Raw genomic sequence first — 24,199 nt, forward strand, 5'->3', positions numbered from 1 at the left:
TGGGCTTGTTTATGCAAAAACTTTTGAATTTGGTATATTTCCCCTTAACCTGGTCTCTTAAACTCTTTGCTTTCTTTGATTCCTACTTTTTCCTTTCACAAAAGAAGGATGTACTTAGCATCTATGCTCTATGCTTGATATAATCAGCTTTCATTCCTCTTCCCCTTTTCTCTTTACCTCACCCAAACTACAATCAAATTCTTATCCTTTTTTTCTTTCCTCCTCTGGTTTGTTTGGTGGTTTGTTTGGTTTTTTGTTTATTTTTATACCCTTTTGGATTTACCTATCCTCCAATTTTCCCCATTTATCTATCTTTTTTATTTATTCATTCTCTTTCTCTGTGTTTCCTTATGTTTCTCTGTGGAATTGAATATATTTCTACACCAAATTATCTGCACAGTGTGTTTTTGTATGATCCACTTTCCTTTGACCATTTCAAAACAAAATGAGGTTAAAAGGACATTTGCCCCCCCCACCCTTTTATTATCTATATAAACTTCTATTTGTGTCCCCAGTTATGTGAAATAGTAAGTACATCCTTCCCCTTTTCATCCCCAGTATATCCTTTTTATTCCATTCCTTTTTCTTTCTTTTTGTAAAATCATCAAAGCATAAAAAACCAAATTGTTTCTAAGCCTGCCATCTTATTTGACTCTCTCCATGATGCTTGATGACTAGGAAGTTTTTTCCTGACTTGCTCACTTATATTTACCTTTTTATGTTTCTCTTGACTTCCATGTTTTTCAAAGTTTCCATTCAGCTTTAGTCTTTTCATTAAAAAAATGTTTAAAAGATATTCAAGGAATTAGAATAGCCAAAGAAGAAACTAAGTTATCACTCTTTGCAGATGATATGATGATTTACCTAGAGAATCCCAGAGATTCAAGTAAAAAATTACTTGAATTAATAAACAACTTTGGCAAAGTTGCAGGGTACAAAATAAACCCACACAAATCTTCTGCATTCCTATATATTAGCAACAAAGTTCAACAGCAAGAGATAGAAAGAGAAATCCCATTTAAAGTTAGGGTAGACAGTATAAAATACTTAGGAGTCTACCTGCCAAAACAAACCCAGGGACTATATGAACACAATTACAAGACACTTTTTGCACAAATAAAGTCAGATTTAAGTAAGTGGAAAAACATTAGTTGCTCATGGGTAGGCCATGCTAATATAATAAAAATGACAATTCTACCCAAATTAATATACTTATTTAGTGCCATACCAATTAAACTATCAGACAATTACTTTCTAGAGCTGGATAAAATAATATCAAAATTCATTTGGAAAAACAAAAGGTCCAGAATATCAAAGGGACTAATGAAAAGAAATGCCTGGGAAGGTGGCCTAGCGCCACCAGACCTCAAACTGTACTATAAAGCAGCAATTATCAAAACTACTTGGTATTGGCTAAGAAACAGAGAGGTAGACAAGTGGAATAGACTTGGCACTCAAGATGCAGTAGGCAAGGAATATAGCAACCTTCTGTTTGATAAACCCAAGGACCCCAGCTTCTGGGATAAGAACTCATTGTTTGACAAAAATTGCTGGGAAAACTGGATAACAGTGTGGCAGAAATTAGGCATAGACCCATACCTGACACCGCACACAAGAATAAAGTCCAAATGGGTACATGATTTAGGTATAAAGATTGATACCATGAATAAACTGGAGAAGCAAGGAATAGTGTTTTTATCAGATCTATGGAGAAGAGAAGAATTCTTTACTAAAGGAGAGATAGAAAGCATTATGAAATGCAAAATGGATAACTTTGATTACATTAAACTGAGAAGTTTTTGCACAACCAAACCCAATGCAACCAAAATCCGGAGGGATGTAGTAAATTGGGAAAAAATTTTTACAGCTAAGCTCGGGGATAAAGGCCTCATTTCTAGAATATATAGAGAACTGACCCAAATGTATAATCATACAAATCATTCCCCAATTGATAAATGGTCAAAGGATATGAACAGGCAATTTTCAGAGGAAGAAATTAAAGCTATCTATAATCATATGAAAAAATGCTCTAAATCACTATTGGTTAGAGAGATGCAAATCAAAACAACTCTGAGGTACCACATCACACCTATAAGATTGGCAAACATGACAGAACAAGAAAATGATAAATGCTGGAGAGGATGTGGGAGAGTTGGAACACTAATTCATTGTTGGTGGAGCTGCGAGCGCATCCAACCATTCTGGAGAGCAATTTGGAACTATGCCCAAAGGGCTACAAAAATGTGCATACCCTTTGACCCAGCAATATCGCTACTAGGACTATATCCCCAAGAGATCATAAAAATGGGAAAGGGTCCCACATGTACAAAAATATTTATAGCAGCACTCTATGTAGTTGCCAAAAACTGGAAGTCAGGGGGATGTCCATCAATTGGGGAATGGCTGAATAAATTATGGTATATGAATGTAATGGAGTACTATTGTGCCATAAGAAATGATGAACAAGAAGACTTCAGAGAGGCCTGGAAGGACTTATATGACCTGATGCTGAGTGAAAGGAGCAGAACCAGGAGAACTTTATGCACAGCAACAACCACAGTGTGTGAGAGTTTTTTCTGGTAGACTTAGATTTTTGTAATAACACAAGAACTTCTGAAAAAAAAAAAAATCCCACTGGTGGACCTCAAGGCAAAATGCCTTCCACACTCAGAGAGAGAAATATGGAAGTCACTCACATAATGTAGCAGATCATGTTTGTGTATGTGTATCTGTTTGTGTATCATGTTCTGATTTGTTATACGGATTCTTTCATTTATCTTAGTCTGACTACATAGCATGACTATAGTGAAAATATACTCAATAGGAAAGTATATGTAGAATCTATACAGAATTGTATGCAGTCGTGGGGAGGGAGGGAGGTAGTGGGGGGTGGGTGGGGAGGGAGAAAATCGCAATTGTATGGCAGTGATTGTTAAACATTAAAAAAAATAAAAAAAAAATAAAAATAAATGTTTAGAAGCCTTTTTTTTTTATTATTAAAAGTCCATTTTTCCCCCTTGTAGGATTATCTCAGATTTTCTGGGTTCGTTTCTTTTGGTGTAAGTCCCCACCTTTTGCCCTTTGGTATGCCATTCCATGCTCTCCACTTCTTTGTGGTGGTAGCTGCCAAATCTTATGTGAACTTGATTTTCTTTCCTTTATCACTCTCATTTCATTTATAATATCATTTTAATCCCCTTTTTAAAAAGGTCTTTCATGATTTATTCTGTGAATTCTTATTGAAGTTTTTGGCAAACTGTTTTATTTGTAGTCGTTTTGGAGTTCTTGCCTAGGTTTGTGTCCTGGACATCCCTAGCATCATAATAATGGTATATCCTTTGCTTACTCATTCTTCTTTCTTAGCAATCTGCTCTGAGTAATCCAGCATGGCTAGCCTAGCTGTGAACTCTGAGGGCTGAGTCTGTGATCCTGGCTCTACCCGGAGACGTTGTTCAGCTGAGGTCCTGGATGAGGTGACGGAAACGAAGACCCACTCTGAGTGAATCTGTACTCAGGGATAAGTCCATGCAGTCCATGCTCCCTCTGGGAGACATTAGGCAGCTGGTCTGAGCCAAGGAAAGAGTACAACATTAGCTCTAGATATCGTCATGTGACTGGCCTAACTCTGCCCTAAGTCTGTTCTCCTGGTCCCTCTGACAGACGCTGAATTTGCTGGCCTTGGTTTGGAGCTGAGTTAATCAGTCTGGGCATCATGAAGCTGCTGGCCTAACTTGGAGCTCTGAGCACTGACTCTCTGATCCTAGTTCCACAGTTCTTGCCCTGGTCGCTCACCTGTAGGCCACATTTGTGATCTGGGGCTAGAAAGATGAGCCTCTGTGGCTTCTCCTGAATTTCCCAATGGCTACTCAGTTTACCTTCTTCTTAGATCATGTTGGGGAGTTGTCATGGAACTGAGCTGTACTCCTTCCTCCTACTCTGTGGATTCCCCCCAGCTCACTTTCTTAAATGTAAGAGGAGAATATGGTTCAGCTACCTTCATGTTCTATAGCAGTGGTACAAGGCAACAGCACAGTGCCTATTTCATCTGAAAGCTTTGAAAATTACCAAAGTAGTTTTGGATCTGTGTCAGGTTTCATAGTAATCACTGTGTGCTAGGGTTGAAATGAAACATTTTGGGCCTTTAGGCATTTTTCATCCTACATGAAAATAACTTTGCTCAGGGAAAGAAGCTCTGTGTGACGTACATGATGCAGTAGATGGTGTCAGGGGAACAGAGTAGGAGGTAAACACCAGTTAAATGTGCTCCATCCGGGTGTGCCCTGAAGTTAGAACAAGTCTGGCCCCATTTTGTGTTCTTTCTCATTTGCCATTTATCATATCTCTCCTTGAGGAGGATGAATAGATAGGAAGAGAGGACTGGAGACCAGCCCATACAAGGATCGCTAGAAGCAAAGAGGAATGTTTGGTCAGGAGAAGAAACAACGCAATGGGGACATGATTGCTGTCTAGAAATATTTGTCATGTGGAAGATATTTATTCTACTTGGCCCCAGAGGGAAGAACTAGGAACACTGAGCATATATTACAGGGAGGCAGATTTTATTTCAATGTAATGAAAAATGTCCTGATAATTAAGAACTGTCCACAAGAACAAGAGACCACTATGAGAAATGGTGGGCTCCTTATCACTGAAAGGGAAGACCTTCCAATGGAGACTGGCTGGCAACTTGTAAGGGACTTTGCAATGGCAATTCCTGTTTACATGCATGGTAAATTAAGTGACCTCTAAGGATCTTATTACCTCTTTGTTTCTGAGTTATTTAAAAATTCTCTGCACAGATCACCATGGAGAAAGGATCCCTTTATCATTCAGAAATAGATTAATGCAAAATTCTGTGCAGTAATTGTTGGCCCTTCTCTTTCCCTGGAAATTGTAGCTTCCTTACTTGGCAAAAGAGAAAAACAAAAAAGATCTATCTTGATCCTTCTTGTTTTTTGACATTTTCTAGATGTATAAGAAATACCTCTGTCATTTTTCCATTTTCAGAGTAGGAGAATGTAGGAATATAATAGTATATGAGATGAAGGAAGAATGTGTCAGTGAAACAACTGAAGAGCTTATCAGATCCCTGGCTTTTACCAGAATTCAATTCAGCATTTCAACACACATTTATTAAACACCACTGTGTACATAATGGGATGCTAGACATTGGGAGAGATACAGCATTAAGATATGACACAGTTCTCATGCTGGTGAAATTTGCAATATAGTAAGGGGAATGTGACTCGTACAAAAATAACTATAATACAAAAATATGCCAAAAGCAGGGGGGGGGGGGTCATGTCTGACTTGTGAAATGAAGGAAATCTTTGCAGAGGAAGAGATATTTGAGTTGTTTTAGGTATAGGTAAGAGTTCAAAGGTGAATGGGGGGGGGGGAGGCATTCCAGGCATCGGGGTAGATGAAATCAGTGAGGGGATATTTGGGGAATAGGCAGTAGTACAGTTTGGCTGAAGCAAAATAGCACCTGGAGGGGAAGAACACAATAGAAAGCTGAAAAGACAGAGAGTGGTACCAGAGGGCCCTGAGTGCTTAGGCATTTGTGCATTACTTAGTAATCAGCAGGAAGCCATTGAAGTGTTTGAGGCACTCTTGAGTGACATGCCTAAGGAAGAACAGTCTGTAAGCACTGGGAAAGATGGCGGCCAAAGGGGAGTGTATAGAGATAGAAAACCTTCCTATGACTCTATCTTCCACCTTCTGCTGTGCATATCCTCTGAGGGAACACAGTGAGGCACTCAGCAAGAGACTTCCCTGTGCCCCAAAGTGACTTCCCCTGGTGCCTTCCTGCTGCACTGTTCACATCCTTAGATGAGAGGAAGATCCAGATTTTCTTCAGACTGCCCACCTTGTATCCCCTGCTGTATGAGGACCCCAAGGACATGCAGCAGGGAATCAGGCTGGGCCAACTTAATTCTGTGCCAGCACAAGATAACTCTCCCCTCCCACTACCAGCCTGATCTCCCAAACATGACAAAGTTTGCTCCTCTGGTTCAAAGAGAAGCAACCTTCTCTTTTGAGGCCTTCTATCTCCTATTGCACTTGGACCTCGAGGGAAGAGAAAGTAGAAAGTTGGTGGGGAATGGGGCTTCCTTCTTCAGGTGAGCAGGTTTGACGTTCAGCTCCTGTGGTGATGTTTCCTGCCAAGTCTCCAGCCGTCAGAAGGAATGAGACTGACCATGTGACGGTGAACCTTCCATTTCTTGCTGCATTTGTCTGTCTCTATCCTCCACTGAAAAGAGTATTAAATCCACTCTATGATGAACATTCTCACATCTGGTCATACTCTGCACATCCCAGTGATTCTGAACCCATCTCCACCATGTGATTCCTTCGTCCCATCCCCTCAACCCTCACACCCCCAAAATTCAATCAAACCCTGCCCTCTGGAATGCCTGTTCCATAGGTAACAAATGTCCCTTCATCTTAAGTCTTTTCCTCTCCTACTCCTTCCATCTGTAGCTATTACTAAAATGTGGCTTCCCTCTGATGACCCAGGCTCCCTTGGCTACTCTTTCCAATTCTGGCTGCACCTTCACTCGTTCTTCTCAGTTTACTGATTGAATTGAGGGGAGCTGGAATACTCCTTGCTCCATATTGCCTTTTCCAGGTTCTCTCCCTATCTGCATCACTCAGTAACCTCTCCTCCTTTGAGGTTCATACTGTTCATCTTTAACACCCAATCAAAATACTGATAGCTGTTGTCCACTCCAGGTCACTTCCTTTCCTTCTTCAATGTGTTCAATTTTTCATCCCCCCCCAATTCCTGCCCTTGGACTGGGGAACTTAAGAATACATACTGATTCTCCCCCAAACACCCTAACCGCTCAGTTCCTCCACCTATTCACTTCTCATAACCTCCACCCCACCTCATCCACACACAAAGATGGTTGTACCCTTGATCTTTCCATCACCCACAAATGTACTACTTTCATGTTCAAAAATTCTGAACTTTCTTTATCCAACCAAAATCTATTATTTTTCTACCTCTTCCTTTGCCTTCCATTATAAAAGCTTGCTCTTGGTCCATACCATGCCTTCCAATCCTTTGACCCCTCAGTTGTCTCCCCGGTTATCTCCCCTGCATTAGCTACTCTCTGCTCCTCTCCCCTTATGGACCCTCTTGGTAACCAAATTCAGTTTTACACTGACCTCTTTTTGAGTCCCTAAACTCCTTATCATTTTGTCAGTTGCCCTACCACGTCTCAGCCTTCACTCCTACACACACGCTGTGGGTGAAGGTAGAGAAAATCATGAAGTTGTTTTGATTCATGCTACATAACCTTAAATGGGCCCTCACCACCTCTAGATAATCCTCCTATACATCCCATATTAATTCACTAACCCACTCTCCACAGTGGCCCTTCCAAACCTCTTCATCTTTCCTCAGATATTTTATGGCTCTCCCTTTCTCCTGTCCCCAACCTTCTCAACTGAGAACCTGCCTAGTATTTTACAGAAAAATTTGAGGCCATTTTCTAGGAACTCCTTTTTCTCACTTCTTCCTCATCTCTCATCACTCAGATGCATACTGCCACTCTTCTCCTCCACTTCTGTCTAGCATGACAAGGTATCCTTACTCTTTACTAAGGCTAAGCCCCTACCTGCTCAAGAGATCCCATTCCACCTTATCTCTTCCAACAGATCACCTCCTCTACCATTAGCACTCTGTCACTTATTTTCATTTTCTCCTTATTTCCTAGCTCGTTCCCTCTGCCTCTATACATCCATATGTCTCCACCATTCTTTTTTTATTTTTTATTTTTTTAATGTTTAACAATCACTGCCATACAATTGCGATTTTATCCCTCCCCACCCACCCCCCACTACCTCCCTCCCTCCCCACGACTGCATACAATTCTGTATAGATTCTACATATACTTTCCTATTGAGTATATTTTCACTATAGTCATGCTATGTAGTCAGACTAAGATAAATGAAAGAATCCGTATAACAAATCAGAACATGATACACAAACAGATACACATACACAAACATGATCTGCTACATTATGTGAGTGACTTCCATATTTCTCTCTCTGAGTGTGGAAGGCATTTTGCCTTGAGGTCCACCAGTGGGATTTTTTTTTTTTTCAGAAGTTCTTGTGTTATTACAAAAATCTAAGTCTACCAGAAAAAACTCTCACACACTGTGGTTGTTGCTGTGCATAAAGTTCTCCTGGTTCTGCTCCTTTCACTCAGCATCAGGTCATATAAGTCCTTCCAGGCCTCTCTGAAGTCTTCTTGTTCATCATTTCTTATGGCACAATAGTACTCCATTACATTCATATACCATAATTTATTCAGCCATTCCCCAATTGATGGACATCCCCCTGACTTCCAGTTTTTGGCAACTACATAGAGTGCTGCTATAAATATTTTTGTACATGTGGGACCCTTTCCCATTTTTATGATCTCTTGGGGATATAGTCCTAGTAGCGATATTGCTGGGTCAAAGGGTATGCACATTTTTGTAGCCCTTTGGGCATAGTTCCAAATTGCTCTCCAGAATGGTTGGATGCGCTCGCAGCTCCACCAACAATGAATTAGTGTTCCAACTCTCCCACATCCTCTCCAGCATTTATCATTTTCTTGTTCTGTCATGTTTGCCAATCTTATAGGTGTGATGTGGTACCTCAGAGTTGTTTTGATTTGCATCTCTCTAATCAATAGTGATTTAGAGCATTTTTTCATATGATTATAGATAGCTTTAATTTCTTCCTCTGAAAATTGCCTGTTCATATCCTTTGACCATTTATCAATTGGGGAATGATTTGTATGATTATACATTTGGGTCAGTTCTCTATATATTCTAGAAATGAGGCCTTTATCCCCGAGCTTAGCTGTAAAAATTTTTTCCCAATTTACTACATCCCTCCGGATTTTGGTTGCATTGGGTTTGGTTGTGCAAAAACTTCTCAGTTTAATGTACTCAAAGTTATCCATTTTGCATTTCATAATGCTTTCTATCTCTCCTTTAGTAAAGAATTCTTCCCTTCTCCATAGATCTGATAAATACACTATTCCTTGCTTCTCCAGTTTATTCATGGTATCAATCTTTATACCTAAATCATGTACCCATTTGGACTTTATTCTTGTGTGCGGTGTCAGGTATGGGTCTATGCCTAATTTCCGCCACACTGTTATCCAGTTTTCCCAGCAATTTTTGTCAAACAATGAGTTCTTATCCCAGAAGCTGGGGTCCTTGGGTTTATCAAACAGAAGGTTGCTATATTCCTTGCCTACTGCATCTTGAGTGCCAAGTCTATTCCACTTGTCTACCTCTCTGTTTCTTAGCCAATACCAAGTAGTTTTGATAATTGCTGCTTTATAGTACAGTTTGAGGTCTGGTAGCGCTAGGCCACCTTCCCAGGCATTTCTTTTCATTAGTCCCTTTGATATTCTGGACCTTTTGTTTTTCCAAATGAATTTTGATATTATTTTATCCAGCTCTAGAAAGTAATTGTCTGATAGTTTAATTGGTATGGCACTAAATAAGTATATTAATTTGGGTAGAATTGTCATTTTTATTATATTAGCATGGCCTACCCATGAGCAACTAATGTTTTTCCACTTACTTAAATCTGACTTTATTTGTGCAAAAAGTGTCTTGTAATTGTGTTCATATAGTCCCTGGGTTTGTTTTGGCAGGTAGACTCCTAAGTATTTTATACTGTCTACCCTAACTTTAAATGGGATTTCTCTTTCTATCTCTTGCTGTTGGACTTTGTTGCTAATATATAGGAATGCAGAAGATTTGTGTGGGTTTATTTTGTACCCTGCAACTTTGCCAAAGTTGTTTATTAATTCAAGTAATTTTTTACTTGAATCTCTGGGATTCTCTAGGTAAATCATCATATCATCTGCAAAGAGTGATAACTTAGTTTCTTCTTTGGCTATTCTAATTCCTTGAATATCTTTATCTTGTCTAATTGCTACAGCTAACATTTCTAGTACCATATTGAATAATAGTGGTGATAATGGACAACCTTGTTTCACCCCTGATCTTATGTCTCCACCATTCTTAAAAAACCCTCATTTGATGATTCCATCACTGCTATATGTCTTCTGCCCTTCCTGGCTAAACTCCTTGACAAGGCCATCCATAATAGGTGTTTACACTTTTTTCTCCTCTCACTCTTTTCTTAGCTCTTTATAGTCTGGTTTCTGACCTCATCATTCCTCCAAAGTTGCCAATGATCTCTTAGTTGCCAAATCCAGTGACTGTTCTTAGTATTCATTTTCCACGACCTCTCGGCAGCCTTTAACAGTGTGGCTCACTCTCTCCTCCTTCATACTCTCTTTTCTCTAGACTTTCAGGACACCACTCTCCCTCCTGGTTCTCCTCCTGCTCACCCAACTGCACCTTCTCAGGCTCCTTTGCTAGATGCTCATCTAGATCATACCCTATATATGTAGGTGTCCCACTGAGTTCTATCCTGCACCCTTGTCTTACTGCTTTCGTTGTTGATCCCATCAGTGCCTATGGATTTAATGACCCTTTCTATGCTAATGATTCTCAGATTCACCTGTCCTGCCCTAACTTCTCTGCCATCTAGTCTCACATCTTCAACAGCCTATTAGGCATCTTGAATTGGAGGGTCCAGGAGATATCTTAAACTCAACCTGTCCAAAACTGAATTCATTCTCTTTTCCTCCAAACCTTCCCTCAATCCTAACCTTCCATATTACTGTAAAAGACAACTTTCTTCCTGGTCACCCAGGCTTGAAACCTAGGTCTTGTCATCAACGTTTCACTATTTCTCCCCCTCTTCCCCCATATCCATTCCGTCTTCAAGGCCTGTCCAATTGTATCTTCTCAACATCTGTCAGATACATTCCCTTCTCTCCTCTGACATTGCGAGCACTCTAGTGCAGGGCCTCATCCCTTCACACATGAACAGTAGCTTGCTGGTGGGTCTGCCCAAGTCAAACCTTTGCCTACTGCAATCTCTCCTCTTATTTAGCCACCAAAGTGATTTTCCTAAAGCGCAGGACTGCCCATGTGCACACCACCCCCTCCCCCACTCAGTAAATTCCACTGGCTCCCAATCACCTCCAGGATCAAATCCAAAATCCTCTGATTGCCATTCAAAGTCCTTCACAACCTAGCCTCCCCTCCCCCACATTTCCAGTCTTCTTGTCATGTAGTCTTCTACCACTGCTGATGACCTCCTCGTTGTTCCACAAATGACATACTCCATCCCTTGGCTCCCACCAACTTCTCTAGCTGCCCCTCATGCTGACTGGCTTCCTTTTATTCCCAGGTGAAATCCCACCTCCTACAGGAAGCCTTTCCCAACAATATTTTTTTTTGTTCTAGTGCTTCCTTCTCTTAATTCTTTCTCCTTTATTCTGCATGTAGCTTGTTTGTGCATGATTACACTATTAGATTGGGAGCTCCTTGAGGACAGGTACTATCTTTTGCCTCTTTTTGTATTGTCACTTTTTGCTATTAGCACAGTTACTGACATACAGTAGGCACTTAATAAATGTTTATTGGCTGATTAACTAAACGTCCTCATTTCTGTCAGAAGCCTTACCTTCAAGGTGCAGCTGAGGTGAAGCCTTTCCTGATCCCCCCAGTTTTTAGTGTTGTCTCATTAATTACCTTGTATTACACTCACCTGTGTAGAAGCTATGTCACTCCCCTCCCCCTACCAAAATGGGCAGAAGCCAGTGGAGAGGGAGAGATGGAAGATTCATGAGAAAGAGGATGATTGTTTGAGAGAGATCTTAGAAGAGATGGTTGATAGAGAAATCCTTCCACTAGTCTTTGTTTCTCTTGGACACATTCTTCAAGTACCTATTATGCTCCACCTTTACTATTTTACCTGGATTTTTTCCGTCTCTCGAAATTCTTTTATTATTTTTCAGACCCTTTTGATCAGTTGCTGTGACTGTTGCCAAAGACCATTTTTCCCAGTCCCCCAAAATGTTGCCCATTCTAAATAAAAATGCACTTTATCACTTTATTCTCGTATCTTAAGCCACAGTGCAGAAAACCTCATTTTCCTCTTTGACACCACCTACATATCCATCCTTCCAGTTCCCTTTTTCTGCTTCCTCTTCTAAAGTTTCACCCTTTTAGTAGAAGAGATCAGAGCATCACCCATGCCCCCCTACATCCTTGATTCTCTTACCTAGAACTTCAAAGTCACTAGAGTTACAATCTCAGTTGTTTATTTTTTTTGCAATATATTTATTCCTGTATGGATTGGTATAAGCAGAGAAGCATCTATGGGTTTGATGAGCAGTGGTCTTGCCAGGGCTTCTTCATTGAATATTTACAGAATATTTAGAGAATCTTAGAAATAAAAGGGACCTTAAAGTTAATATAGTCCAATATCTCTCTCTGATATTTTCAATATTCTTGACATATAGCCACACAATCTTTCTTGTAATTTAATTCAGTTTAACAAACATTTTATCAAGTTCCTATTTTGCATAAGGCAAGAGGTAGTGTGGTACAGTGGATAGAGATCTGACTAGAGACTTAGGACAAACCTCTGTTAAAGCCTTTTCTCAGCACATATTCCCTGTTTGACCCTGGGCACACCACTTAATTTTTCAGTTCTCCCAGGAAACTTTCTATGCTGTAAATTGTAGAACATTTCCTGATCTTCATTGTTAGTGGGAATTTCTTTACTGTTCTCTGTATGGATAAAAACAAAGGCCTAGAAGGGAAAAAAAAAAGTTTGAGACACAAGGGACCCTACTCAATCTTACTGTAGAGTGGGTCATAAATTTAGAACTGGAGAGGATCCTAGAAGTCATCTATCCCATGACCCTCATTTTACAGTTGAGGAAACTGAGACCTCAAGATGTTAAATGACCTGTTCAAGGTCACACAGCTAGTAAGTAGCAGAGTAGTGTTTTAACATAGTTGCCCTGATGCATTTCTTTATATGGAGCTAAAATTCACATCCCTGTATTTTCCATCTATTTGTCCTAGTTCTATCCTCAGCAGCGATAGAGGCTGTCTCTTACATTTTCCATCATTAGAACCTTTCAGATGTTGGAGGATAGTGTTTACACCCCTCTTCCCATCTTCCTCCCCCCAGTATCCTTATCTCTAGGCTCTAAATAGTATAACTAGCAGATAGTTCTGCGAGGCAGGTTCTGGCTTATAGATAAAGGAATAGCTGTGACCCTTGGGAATTGGGGGGGAGGGGGAGGCTCCCAGTGTGTGGCCACCCTTCCCAGAATTCTTGGTCTTCTTCTTATCAAGGGGAGGGCGCTGAGGGCCAGGGAGAGGGAGATCTTCTCTTGGTCCATGACTGCACTCTGCCTCTCAGTCTCCGGGACTTCACTGAATGCTAGCCACCTTAAGCCCCCTAAATCCGGTTTATTCGTGACTCGGTAGCTTAGGGCTCAGTGGTCCCGAGTCGTGTGGTTCATCAACATCTACTATTTAGGAGCTTGTAAGAGTCATTCTCTTTCATTCAGCTCGGCTTCCATGGAGGAGGGGGAAAATAATTCCTTTTGCTGCTATCCCCAACCTTCAGACCCTGATGGGCCTCCATCTGTTTGGTTACCTAGGTACCACAAAGGTATTCGCTGGCTTCTTCCTTTGCAATCCTCCTGTGGGCAGTTAACGTACAGATGTGCATCACAGAGAAGCTATGTGTGGAACCAGTCAGACTTGGAAAGAGTTTAAACAAACAGAGAAAATCATATAGGAATGCCAGCTTCATTTGGGAAAGGAGCGGGGTTCAGCTTTCATACCCCTTATCTCCAAAGGAGTGACAAGAACCAGCAGCTTCAGTTCCAGCAGCTTCCCATCAGAGGTTGTTGTTTCTTCTTCCCCTGGATGAGCAGGGTTGGGTGTCTGGAGCCAACCACCCAGGCCCCACTTACTGAGCTCTGTTTGATAGCAGATTTGGGGAAGGGCTTCCCCTGTCTGTCTATCTCTGCCTCTGTCTCCCTCTTCCTTTCCCCTCCCCGACTCGTCCAGTGCCCATCATTTATCTCAGCCTCTGTTTGCTCCTTCCCTTTCAGTGCTCTCCCTTCGTCTCCTCCCAAGCCCAGGGTGTCTGAGCTCAGACTCCCAGAAGAATCTCTCCCTGAGGGAGAAGGGATCACAGTGCCTTTGCCTAGGTTACATTTCGCTGAAGCCACAAAGACTTCAGAGAAAGTCTGAGTAACCAGTGGTAATTAGGATCATAGACTTGACCCTGAAGGGAACCTCTGAGATCATTACGTCTAACCCTTTTGTTGCACACAGGAGGAAATTAAGCTGCATGGAGGAGGTGAAGTGATTTGCCCAAGGTTATTGGGGTAGTAAGAGTCCTGTATGGCTTCAAATCCAGCTCCCGTAGTTCTCTTTCCACTGTACCATGATGTCAAATTCATGGCACTGTTCTTCAAGTGACATGGTTTTCTTCTTCCTCCTTTGAATTGCTATAGTTTTTCAATATTCCTCTTATACCAAGCCTAGGATGCCTTTTGTGGGTCCAACCAATGCAGAGTACTCTCAGGATCAGTTATTCAGTCAACAAGCATTTATTAACTGCTTACTGAATGTGCTAAGTGCTAGGGATACAAAGAAAAGCAAACACAGTCTCTGTACTTAAATAGTTTAAGTTCTAAGAGGGAAGCCAGTATGTAAATAACTGGGAGCATACAAGATAGATCCTGAGTAGGTGGAAGGGTATCCTGAGTGGGGAGGGCATGAGCAGATGGAGGAGCCAGGAAAGATCTCTCTTAGAAGGTAGGGTCATAGATTCAGAACGAGACATCTAGTCAAACCCTCTCATGCTAAACAGGCCTTAGCTGAATATGAAGGTAAGTGACTTGTTCAAGCTTACTTAGCTGGTGAACAGTAGAGTTATTGCTATTGTTGTGTTGTCAAAGAGGACCAATGACCTTACATGGGTGATGTCTTGTCTTGCTCAAGAATTGGATTTAACAGAGGCACAACTTTGAAAAGTCGTTGGCCTCATTCTCTCCTTCAGAGTCGTAGAAGTCTGAAGTCCAGTGGCAAGATAGATGTGGTAGATGACTTGGCATTTGTAAATTAAGGTCTTTCCCAGGCCTCAGTTTGTCTGAGCATCACCCATTTGATGATTAAGATCTAGGTGAGAATTGAAACAAAAGATGGCCTAATTTTCCATCACAAAGCTATCATGGGGGGGTGGGGGAAGACCCTCAAAGTTTCTGGGCAGAACAGAAAACCATTACTATATTCTCTCATTCCAAGCTCTTAGAACCTAAACAGTGAGCCATAGTAGAGTTGTGATTTGAACCTGGATCTTTGAGTCCCAACTTTAAAAAAAAGCAATACACTTCATCCATATTTCTGGAGGTTATGTATCTATTACAACTTCTGGATTTTGCATTTGCTTTTGACGCTAGTCAAGTGGAGGTTCTTGGGATTCGTAAGATTCTGAACAGTTGAAGTTTTGACATATTAAGGATATCCTTTATCTATAACAATAATGATTGTTAGCATTTATATAGACAGCACTTGAAGGTTTGCAAGGTGCTTTACATGTGTTGGGTCATTTGATCCTCACAATAACTGTGAGGTAGATGGTGTTATTATTTCTATTTTACAGATTTCTACAGAATTTTATTTTTCAGATGATTATACCATATAGATTCTTAATAGATATTTTTTGATTGATATGCCAGTTCAAAAAATCAGCAAAAGAAAAGTGGTTGGTGCTTTATTATTGAGACAACAGAATTAGTTCCAATGAAGTTGGACTTTCTGATCTCAAAGTACTTCTGTTTGTGAGTATTTCCTGCAACGAAGCAGACCCCTACCTAATATTGTGGTAAACAGCTCTTGTGAGTGGTTCTGATTCTTGGGCAATAGCATGTTTCAGGCCCAGACTTGAAATCTTTTCAGCTTGGTAAAAGCAGCCAGATCTTGCTCTCCATTGGCACAGTCTTAAAAGAACTCGGGGTCACTTCCAAACAAACAGGAAGCATCACAATGGGATTTTATTGGAGGATCTCAGAATACACTGAGAAAAATACAAGTTTTTGAGGCAGACCACTCATTTCTTTCATCCCCTGATAATAAATTATGAAAGCATTCCAAATATTTTGCAACTTTTTTTCTGCCCTTAAGTCACATATCTAAAGTAGTGTAGTAGTAAAGTAGTTCAGCAAATATGGAGGGGTGATGTAATTTCAGAGACCTTGTCCTGGGGCGCTCCCAATCCCTTGTCACTTCAGCCAAATCTTCTACTTCTATCACACTTAAATGGTTACCCATAGGTCATCTCATTTGATTCTCACACCAACCCCATGATAGAGGATTGGTGGGTATTATTTACCCACTTTGAATAGATCAGGAAACTGAATTTCAGGAGGGTTAAATGATTTTTTCAAGGGTCTATAGCTCATAGATGGCAGAGCGAGAACTCTAACCCTGGAATAAGGATTCCAAATCCAGCCCTTTCCCCCCACTCTCTGTTCCTGGGGCTTCTCGGAATTTAGTCTAACTCCAATGAACAGTTTGATTTGCAAACTTCACTGCATATGTGTTCTGAGAGGTCAGACCAAGGGGAGAGCAAGAATCCTTAGCAAGGCAATGGGCTGCTGAAGCAAACAGAGCTTCTAGGATTTTTTCCTCTTCTTTTGATGAATAATATTTTATTTTTCTATTAAAATAGTTCTTCCTTGAACTTAGGGGAGAATGCTCTGTTAGTGATGTTCTTTTTTGCATTAAATGCATGCTATTCATTCCTTATGGTAGGAAGAAGGGTTTGAAACATGGTAAATACTTTTTAAAACTACTCTCCCCTAACTTGGCAGACAGCAAACAGATAGGCCAAAGGATACGGGTATCCTCATAGTGAACATGGAGTTCCCAAAGCATTTCTCAGGGATATTCATGTGAAGGATAGAGGAAAAGTGCTGTAGTTTTAAGAACCAAACAAATCTATTTCTCTCTACCTGCACTTGTAGGTATGCCTGTAAATCCTCAGGAAAGGAACATTTAGTCAAAGTCCTAGCATGCCTCCCTTGCAGAGAAAATTATTGAATATTGTATAAAATGCCCTTTTATCCATTTTGTTCGGGCTATACACTACTAGGAGGACTGCTTCTTTTCTTCTGTAGCCTCTATTTCCGTCTTGTTACTTTTCAATAACATCCATCTCTTTGTGACTCTGTGGACCATAATACACCAAAACTGCCCATGGTGTTTTCTTGGCAGAGATACTCGAGTGATTTACCATTTTCTTCTCCAATAGACTTAGGCAAACAGAGGGTAAGTGACTTATCAAGGTCACACAGCTAGTAAGTGTTTGAGGCTGAATTTTAACTCAGGTCTTCCTGACTCCAGTCCTGGTACTCCGTCCACTGAGCTGCCTAGCTACCTGCATTTCCCTCTTAACTCCCTTCTGTTCTTTACCTCTGTATACAAGTCAGCCTTCATACATTCTTCAAACCTGAATGAGCCCATGACGCCCCAGACCACCTCTCCACCTTGTCCCAGAGCAGATGCCTTCTCCCATCAGACACCCCCCCAGCCTTCAACCCCCTCAGATCCCTATTATGTGTCATGTTGCCCCCATAAGAATGTAAACTTGATGCCAGAGACTTTCTTCTTGTTGGTATTCGTAACCCCAGCAGCACTTAGCACAGTGCCTTGTAACTGCCTAATAATGCTCTAATCTAATATCTATCTGTCCGTCATTCTCTTCTCTCAGACACTATCTTCTTACATTTTCATGATGGATCTAATTGACCGCTCCTCAGTCTTCTTTGCTGAATCTTCCCCCAAACCATTCCTGCCAACAGTTAGTGCCACCCAAGGCTCTGTCCTTGCCTGTCTTCTCTTCTCCCTCAATACTGTTTTGCTCCCATTATTCAAATGTCATTTTTTATTATCCATGGACCTCCTTTCCTAATCCTAACCTCCCCCTTCTCCCAGTCTTGAGCAAAATGTCTCATAGATATCTTAAACCCAGCATGTACAAAACGGAACTCATTACCTTCCCCTTTATGCCCTTCCCCTTTTTGTACCTGCCCTGTTACTGTGGAGGGTACCACCATCCTTCCAGTCATGCAGGCTCACCACCTAGGCATCATCTTCACCCTCTCCCTGTGTCTCCCTCTCCCATATCCAATCTACTGCCATAACCTGTAGCTTCTGCCTTTGAAACATCTCTGGTGTGTGCTGTCTCCTGCCCTCTGACTCTGCTACCACTCTGATGTACCTTATGTACAGGCACAAGCCAAGAAGCTGCTAAAACCAGCAGAGGACTGTCTCAAGTCTCTACCCACTTCCATCCATCTGGGCTCAAATATAAAATCCTCTATTTAGTCTCCAAAGTCCTTCCTAACCCTACTCCCCTCTACTTTTCCAGCCTTCCCACACCTTCCTCACCTTTGTTTGCCACATGATGGTCTAGCTTCTGGGTTTATGAATTTTCGTTGGCTTCCTTCAGGTCCCAGCTATAATCCCATATGTTCAAGGAACCTTCCCACTCCCCTGTAATGCAAGTACTGTCTCTCTGTTATCTTTGGGTTCACCTCAAGCTATATTGATAGCTTGTTTTACATAGTTGTTCCTTATTAGATTGTGAGCTACTGGAGAGCAGGAACTGTCTTTTGTCTTTCTTTGTATCCCCAGAGCTTAGCACAGTGCCTGGCACATGGGAGACACTTAATAAATGCTTGTCGACTTGTTTTCTTGGTTTGACCATCTCAAGAAGACCAGTGGCGAACTCATCCAGGTAAGTAATGGGGTTTTGCCCTTTTGTATTTTGGCATGATCTCCAACTTGAAGTACTTTCCTGGATACTCATTCAGAACAACTCCTTTACCTCCTAATAATTCTATCCACTGACTTATCGTCATGGAAATTTCCCAGTTTTCCTTGGGACTTGCTTAAACAAAATTGTAAGTTTTTCCAGTCCCCATTTTTTGCCAGACAGCTGACACTGTTAAGATAATGCCTTTTTTTGTATTATCACAGTTTCAATCACATTCAGTACTTGCAATAATCTTGCATGATAATATCATATTCCTCACTTTCAGATAAAGAAATGGAGTCTCCAAGTAGTGAAATGCATTGACCAAGAGTGCAGGGTTTATAAGTGACTAAGTCAGGACTTGAACCCAGGCCTGCTGGAATTCTGGGCCAGTACAGTGTCTATTAGAAGACTTTGACACTGAAAGCCCATTCCAACTTGTTCTCTTCTGTGCATACCCATTCCACCCCTGTCAATACTTCGCCAACGGGCTAGTAGTCGTTCATTTTAGTATTATGCTTTTAGGCCCACGATACACTTTCCTCATAACAACCTTGAGCTAGGTAGTATAAGTATTGATGTTTTAAAAAATCTAACTATTACTATATTGTATTATAATAAATTTATACCTTATTCATTTCTGACTGTATCCTTAACTTCCTCCTATCTGGGAGTTATCCCTTGTAACCAGATTTTTTTTAAAAGGGGGGAAAAAACAGCTCAGCAAAACCTGCCCACATTTCACTTGTGCCTGACAATAAGTGCAGTGTTCCGCGCCAGTATTCCCCCACCTCTGAAGTGAAGTGAGGGTAGGCTTTTCTCAGAGCCAGACTCAGTCCTCATAGTTAGGGTGCAACATTCTAACCTTCATTTTGAAAATTTTCCTATAAAGTCTTGTTTCACGGCCTCATTAGGGCGTAGAAGGGAACCTGGGTCTTGAAAACCACACCATACTCTAAGATAAATCTTGGCAGGTATTACTACCAAACTGGAAGGGCTTGGCCTATGGACTGGGAGACAAGAATGGATGCCTGTTGCCTGGGCTAAGATGGGAAAGGCTGAGTAGTAGGGAAAGGAGTCTTCAAACCTGCAGAACATTGGATAATTTTATAAAAAGGGAAGTAAAGCTCAGAAGGGCTGTTACTTGCTCATGGACAAATATTTAGTGAGTATGTAAAGAGAAGATTCGAACACAGATCCGATCTAGCCCTCCTTCCATCTGACCATCTGTTGTTTGGATTGAGATAGTTCTCTGTCCCATTATCTTCAAAGTTGAGATACTTTGCATTCCAAGGTGATGATTGTTAGCTGATTAAATAAACTAATCAAATCCCAATTTCTGCCTGAATTATCTCTGAGATTATCGGCAATTTATCCTGTATATATCTTGTTCATAGTTGAGGGCCGGGATTATGTCTGCCTTTCTTTGTATCTCCCAGTACTTAGCACAGGGCCTGGCAAATGTTGTGTTGTTGAGTCATGGATGACTCTTTGTGACCCCGTTTGAGGTTTTCTTGGCAAAGATACTGGAGTGGTTTGACAATCCCTTCTCCAGGTCATTTTACAGATGAGGAAACTGAGACAAGCAAGGTGAAGTGTCTTGCCCATGGTCACGTAGCTAGTAAGTGTCTGAGGCCAGATTTGAACTCAGGAATATGAGTCTTTCTGACTCCAAACTGGGTATTCTATCCACTGTGCCACCTAGCTGCCCTGCCTGGCACATAATGACCACTTAATAGGTACTTTTTGACTTAATGAGTATATAGGTTGAAAGGTAGTCAAAGAAATGGATTGGCCTCCTAGCGTCCTCCCCCCTCAGTGCTTTCACATGGTCTCCATTAGACAAAACCTCTGCTTTGTTGTCTAAACTATTAACGATTTGGATTGCTATGAGGGGAAACTGAGCTATCAAGCCAAAGAGGAGACTATTTTTCTACAGGCAGGATTGAATTACCTGCAAAAATGTTTAGGCCCACAGCCCCCTACACAGTGAGATTTGTGGGGGAGCCACAAGGCCCTGCCACTCGGAAAAACATCTTCCCTTTGGCTTAACAATAGGAAGAGAGTGTTCTGAAAAACATTGTTTCTTTCAAAGTTCTACTAAGTACTTTGAGCTCTTTGGAGCAGAGGTAGTCCAGAATCCAAAGCAACCAATGAAAATATTCTATGTTGTTTTATGGATTAGGACATGCTTGGTACAGAAAGATGTAGACAGGCTGTACATTCACTGGCATGACCTTTTCTACCCTATGTACTTTCTTGTCTATCAAGATCAGTTGGGCAATCCCTGTCTGGAAGCAAGTTTCTTAAGAACTGGTTGGAGCCAGTCATCTTGGTAAGAGGAACCAATTATGAAACCACCCCTGGAGGATATTTACTTTACTGTAGATTTTCAAGATGCACTAAAAGGCTCAGCCACTTGAAAATAAAAATGTTCCTCCCCTTCTGCTCTTACCTAGTTACCCCAAAGGCAGAGACTATTGTTTAGATGCAAAGGCAGAGGGACTGGTAGAGACTATTTGGGGTTTCTTTCTTTGAAGCTGATCTAATTTTTAAGTGGATACTTTTGTAGCTGTCAAAGTGTGCCTACTATTTTCAGCTGGATTGACCCAATGTATAACATCTATTATGTGACAAAGACTACAGGATGGGATGCAGGAGGGTTAGAGATAGTTATAGAAGACATAAACCCTCAAGGACAGTCATATGTTCAAAAATGAGAAGGAGCCTGAAGATTAATCTTGTCCATTCTCCATACAGATGGAAAACTGTCAGATTGCAGAGTACAAGTAAACAGTAATCAAGCTTTTAATAGGGCCAGAGGGCCATGTGGCATTTGGACAATCAGAGTCCGCTGTTCAGGACATCCCCTTTTATTGATGTTTTTCTCCAAGCAGTTGTGTTAGGGTCACAGGGCCTCTGTTCACGTTCAGAGAGCTAAAGATTGTCATACGGCTATTGGTGTTTTATTAGTAGATCTCTACTATGGGCAAGAAAGCTGTGGTAAGTACTGAGTCATAAGAGCTCACACTTTTTATAGGGTTTTCAGGTTTACGAAGACCATTTCTCACAACCACCCTGTGAGATTGGTAATGGTGCAGGGAGCATTATTTCTGTTTATAAAAGACACAGACAGAATCTGAGTCCATGGGCCTGAGTCAGTGTCAAAGCTGGAACTGGAATTTGGGTCTCTGGCCTTCAAGATTTCTCTTTGCTATATGCCACTCTGGGTCTACAACCGTACACAGACTGCTAAAATATAATACCTACTTTTAAAGAATTTACAAGTAAGTGTGGATGGAGAAAAGTACATAGGAAGGGATGATAAAAGCTGTGATACAGAATAGAGAGCAAGAATTTTGCTGCCTTAGTTTTGTAAGTTCAACCTTTCAAACTTAGTTTGTAAGTTGAAGTTTCTAACCACCCTGTTTGTCTCAGTTTCCTCATCTGTAAAATGAGCTAGAGAAGAGATTGTCAAACCATTCCGGTATCTTTGCCAAGAAAACCCCAAACCGGGTCACAAAGAGCCATCCATGACTGAACAATACATTTGCCAGGCCCTGTGCTAGGTACTGGGAGATATACAACTTAGCCTTTGCTGATCATTTTCAAAATTGTATCATCATCTATAACAGGGCTTCAATCCCTGTCCAGACCCTAGAGGTCCAAAAGACCTCATCCTCGCCTAGGGGTGAAGTGCCTGGTTTTTGTTAGCTGTGTGTGGTGGCTAGGACTAAAGCTCTGTCTGTAGGTTCTAATATGGAAGACCTTTGAGTCTATGTAATAAATAATAATAGTTTGTTGTTGTTTTCAGCCATGTCTGACTCTCTGTGACCCCATTTGGGGTTTTCTTGGCAAAGATACTGGAGAAGTATGCCATTCCCTTCTCCAGCTCATTTTACAGATGAGGAAACTGAGGTAAATGGGGTTAAGTGACTTGCCCAGGGTCACACAGCTAGTAAGCATTTGAGGTTAAATTTGAACTCAGGTCTTCCTGACTCCAGGCCCCAACCTCTATCCACTGTGCTATCTAGTTGCCCCCATAATGATAATTAGTATTTGTACAATGCTTTAAGGTTTGCAAAGTGCTTTTCTGGTATTATCTCCTTTTGCCCTTACAACAACCCTGAGAGGTAGCTGCAGATTTTACCCCCATGTTGCAGATGAGGAAACTGAATGACTTGCCCTGGATCACACAGTTGGTTAAGTATCCAAGGCAGGATTTGAATTTAGGTCTTCCTGACTCAAAGTCTGGCACTCTATCCACTGCCCCACCTAGCCACTTCTAAATTATAACAAATAGATGTGAGGGGTTGTTCCTGAAGGGATAAACCCTGAAGCTAGTCATGAGGAGCCACAGAGGGTGGAGCATCTTTCAGCTGAGACTGTGGGACCAAAAGAAGAAAATGAGACCAAAGAGATGACTTAGATCACTGAGGCCCAGAAGAGCAGCCATGCCCAACAGAAAGCAAGTCCCATGAGAGCAGAGTGTGCCCTAGCTGGAGGGAACAAAGTGTTTTATTTCAGTGTTTCTTCTTTGTTCTTGTAAATGTGTCAGTGTAAACTGTGTAAAATGTATTGTAAACTATGGTTTTGAATGGGTGTGAATCCTCAGGTACCTTGGACCTGGGTAGCTTTTCTGTCTGGGCACTCCATGTGTGGCAGAGGAGTATCCTGGGTACTGTCGGACAAAGTCTATTATGAAGTAACATGTCAAAGTGTTGGGAAGGTAAAAGTTTAAGAAGTGATTGAAGTTAGAGGAGGAGGGAATTAGGGATGGCTTCTTTCCTGTAACTAAGCTTTTTATCCTCTGCTGTCTTTAGATGGCATAGGTTCCTAAAGTGGGTGATACAGCCCCCTGGGAGCTTTGGAAGATGGGGGGCAGTAGTAGTCTCTGGTGTTGAAGAAAAATAAGGAAAGAAGAAAATTTTGAAAAACTTTTCATCCATGTTTCATCTGTTGTGCAACACAGTTAAAGTTGTAGCGATTACGTTATTTTCCAAATAAACCAACAAAATGCAAGTGTAACTGATCAGAGGTCATCTGCTGGCAGGTCTTAACAATCAGCTATTGTCAGGTGAGCTTATCACACATTGTTGGGAAGTCCAGCATGCATCAGCAAGAATATGTGCATGTTATGACTTGTTTACAGTATGATACTAGAATGAAATGATGCAATACCGCATCCTCAAAATTTCAATGCTGGAAAAAACCCACAAATTTACAACAAATTATTAAATTGAAATGCATCTTTTTTTTAAAAAGCATCTTATATTTTTTTGAAATGATGCAAATTTTAAAAAAATCATTAAAGGGTTTTTAAATTATTCCCAGGGGAGTGCTGAGTAATTTTTTTTTAAAGGGGGCTGTAGGCTGAATAAGTTTGATCTAGATAGAAGATTGTTTCTTTGTATCTGGAGGATAGCTCACAATGGAGTGGAGGGGGATGGAGGAGGGTTTTTC

At 41.1% G+C, this 24,199-nt stretch overlaps 1 protein-coding gene across 1 annotated transcript in view; it reads left to right on the forward strand.

The window, feature by feature from the left end:
• Positions 1-24,199, forward strand: part of LOC140501957 (uncharacterized) — a 102,320-nt gene that overhangs the window by 43,850 nt on the left and 34,271 nt on the right. Inside the window, exon 3 of the mRNA XM_072606173.1 lies at positions 18,616-18,718. The gene's annotated coding sequence lies outside the window, so the exon portion shown is untranslated. The remainder of the gene's footprint in view (positions 1-18,615; positions 18,719-24,199) is intronic.

The sequence above is a fragment of the Notamacropus eugenii genome, chromosome 4, assembly GCF_028372415.1.
Source record: "Notamacropus eugenii isolate mMacEug1 chromosome 4, mMacEug1.pri_v2, whole genome shotgun sequence".
Classification (NCBI taxonomy): Eukaryota; Metazoa; Chordata; class Mammalia; order Diprotodontia; family Macropodidae; genus Notamacropus; species Notamacropus eugenii.